Consider the following 3,873-nt stretch of genomic DNA (forward strand, 5'->3'; position numbering starts at 1 on the left):
CCAGTCTTGACTTGAATTGATGGCATGGGATGGATGGCAAGAGTGAACATCTGTTAAGACTTGTTTCAAAGCCACTGGACGTGGGGGCTGGAGTGCTTCACGAAATCTGAGCTCAGGTAAAAGTGTGATGGATTCAAAGGCCCTGGCTACACTCTGATGGTACAGTTCTTTGCATGCTGGGGTAGTTGGAAGAATGAAGAGGGGCCTTTATTTCATATTTAGGGACAGCTGGGTGCTATTCAGAGTTACTTGAGTTTGAAACTCCTATTTGGGATTGGACTCGAGGCCATAGGTACAGCAGCCAAATCTTTCAAGGGCAGATCTCTCAACAAGACAAAATACCAACTACCCTTTCCCAGCATCTTCCTTAGAGCCAAAGGGATGTGTGAAGACTTCACTCATTTGCTTATACAAACTACCATCTGCCCATTTTAGGGTGGGTAAAGGGGAAAATTCTTATTTTTCTTTCTGCCATGAAACAGTGCCTGACCAGGGGAGAGATCTCCAAAGGGATAGCTCAGGAGAACAGTTCTCAAGTCCAGCCCTCACTGTCTGTCCCTATAACATTAACCCAGAACACACTAGAGATTTACATGTTGTAGATTTTTATTAGACATGAAATATCCCTTGCAGATAATGCAGTCGATCCATATGGTCACCAGATGGCACTATGATATTACAATTAAGCACAAAGACGCTACTGCGTTTTTTCCCCCAAGGATGAGAATTTTTCCCCAGATGAAAAAGGGTAGAATGCCCTCTCTCATCACTCCTATTCAACACAGAATTGGAAGTTCTGGCCGGGGCAATTAAGCAAGAGAAAGAAAGAAAGGGGGCCGGGCGCGGTGGCTCAAGCCTGTAATCCCAGCACTTTGGGAGGCCGAGACGGGCGGATCACGAGGTCAGGAGATCGAGACCATCCTGGCTAACACGGTGAAACCCCGTCTCTACTAAAAAGTACAAAAAACTAGCCGGGCGAGGTGGCGGGCGCCTGTAGTCCCAGCTACTCCGGAGGCTGAGGCAGGAGAATGGCGTAAACCCGGGAGGAGGAGCTTGCGGTGAGCAGAGATCCGGCCACTGCACTCCAGCCTGGGTGACAGAGCCAGACTCCGTCTCAAAAAAAAAAAAAAAAAAAAAAAAAAAAAAAGAAAGAAAGGGTATTCAAATAGGAAGAGAGGATGTCAAATTGTCTCTGTTTGCAGATGACATGATTGTATATTTAGAAAACCCCACCCCCTCAGCCCAAAATCTCCTGAGGCTGATAAGAAACTTCAGCAAAGTCTCAGGATACAAAATCAGTGTGCAAAAATCACAAGCACTCTTATACACCGGTTACAGACAAGCAAAGAGCCAAATAATGAGTGAACTCCCATTCATAATTGCTAGAAAGAGAACAAAATACCCAGGAATATAACTTACAAGGGATGTGAAGGACCTCTTTAAGGAGAACTACAAACCACTGCTCAATGAAAGAAGAGAGGACACAAACAAATGGCAAATAAATCCATGCTCATGGATAGGAAGAATCAACGTTGTGAAAATGGCCATACTGCCCAAAGTAATTTATAGATTCAATGCTATTCCATCAAGCTACCATCAACTTTCTTCACATAATTAGAGAAAAACTACTTTAAATTTCATATGAAACCAAAAAAGAGCCCGCATTGCCAAGACAATCCTAAGCAAAAGGAACAAAGCTGGAGGCATCATGCTACCTGACTTCAAACTATACTACAATGCTACAGCAACCAAAACATCATGGTACTGGCACCAAAACAGAGATATAGACCAATGGAACAAAACAGAGGCCTCAGAAATAACACCACACATCTACAACCATCTGATCTTTGACAAACCTGACAAAAAGAAGCAATGGGGAATGGGTACCCTACTTAATAAATGGTGCTGGGAAAACTGACTAACCATATGCAGAAAGCTGAAACTGGATCCCTTCCTTACACTTCATACAAAAATCAACGCAAGATGGATTAAAGACTTAAATGTGAAACCTAAAACCATGAAAACCCTAGAAGAAAACCTAGGCAACACCAATCAGGACATAGGCATGGGCAAAGACTTCATGTCTAAAACACCAAAAGCAATGGCAACAAAAGCCAAAATTGATAAATGAGATCTAATTAAACTAAAGAACTTCTTCACAACAAAAGCAACTATCATCAGCACGAACAGGCAACCTACAGAATTGGAGAAATTTTTTGCAATCTATCTATCTGACAAAGGTGTAATATACAGAATCTAGAAGGAACTTAAACTAATTTACAAGAAAAAACAACAGCATCAAAAAGTAGGCAAAGGATATGAACAGACGCTTCTCAAAAGAAGACATTTATGCAGCCAACAAACATATGAAAAAAAAACGCATCATCACTGGTCACAAGAGAAATGCAAATCAAAACCACAATGAGATACCATCTCACACCAGTTAGAATGGCGATCATTAAACAGTCAGGAAACAAGAGATGCTGGTGAGGATGTGGAGAAATAGGAGCGCTTCTACACTGTTGGTGGGAGTTCAAATTAGTTCAACCATTATGGAAGACAGTGTGGTGCTTCCTCAAGGATCTAGAACCAGAAATTCCATTTGCCCCAATAATTCCATTACTGGGTATATACCCAAAGGATTACAAATCATTTTACTATAAAGGCACATGCACATGTATCTTTATTGCAGCACTATTTACAATAGCAAAGATGTGGAACCAACCCAAATGCCCATCAACGATAGACTGAATTAAGAAAATGTGGCATGGGGCATGCCCAAGATGGCTGAATAGGAACAGCTCCAGCTTCCAGCTCCCAGCGTGAGTGACACAGAAGACGGGTGATTTCTGCATTTTCAACTGAGGTACTGGGTTCATCTCACTGGGGAGTGCCAGACAATCGGTGCTGGTCAACTGGTGCAGCCCGACCAGCGAGAACTGAAGCAGGGCGAGGCATCGCCTCACCTGGGAAGCACAAGGGGGAAGGGAATCCCTTTTCCTAGCCAAGGGAAACTGAGACACATGACACCTGGAAAATCGGGTAACTTCCACCCTAATACTGCACTTTGCCAAGGGTCTTAGCAAACCGGCACACCAGGAGATTATATCCCACACCTGGCCCAGAGGGTCCCACACCCACGGAGCTTCCCTCATTGCTAGCACAGCAGTCTGAAATCTAACTGCAAGGCGGCAGCGAGGCTGGGAGAGGGGCACCTGCCATTGCCGAGGCTTAAGTGGGTAAACAAAGCCACTGGGAAGCTCGAATTGGGTGGAGCCCACCGCAGCTCAAGGAGGCGGGCCTGCCTCTGTAGACTCCTCCTCTGGGGACAGGGCATAGCTAAACAAAAAGCAGCAGAAACCACGGCAGAGGTAAATGCCCCTGTCTGATAGCTTTGAAGAGAGCAGTGAGTCTCCCAACACGGAGGTTGAGATCGAAGAACGGAAAGACTGCCTGCTCAAGTGGGTCCCTGACCCCTGAGTAGCCTAACTGGGAGACATCTCCCACTAGGTGCAGACCAACACCTCACACCTCACACAGCGGGGTACACCCCTGAGATGAAGCTTTCAGAGCAAGAATCAGACAGCAACACTCGCTGTTCAGCAATATTCTATCTTCTGCAGCCTCTGCTGCTGATACCCAGGCAAACAGGGTCGGGAGTGGACCTCAAGCAATCTCCAAGGGACCTACAGCTGAGGGTCTTGACTGTTAGAAGGGAAACCAACAAGCAGAAAGGACATCCACACCAAAACCCCATCAGTACGTCACCAGCATCAAAGACCAAAGGCAGATAAAACCACAAAGATGGGGGAAAAGCAGTGCAGAAAAGCTGGAAATTCAAAAAATCAGAGCACATCTCCCCCTCCAAAGGAA

This window comes from Chlorocebus sabaeus, chromosome X (genome assembly GCF_047675955.1).
Source record: "Chlorocebus sabaeus isolate Y175 chromosome X, mChlSab1.0.hap1, whole genome shotgun sequence".
Classification (NCBI taxonomy): Eukaryota; Metazoa; Chordata; class Mammalia; order Primates; family Cercopithecidae; genus Chlorocebus; species Chlorocebus sabaeus.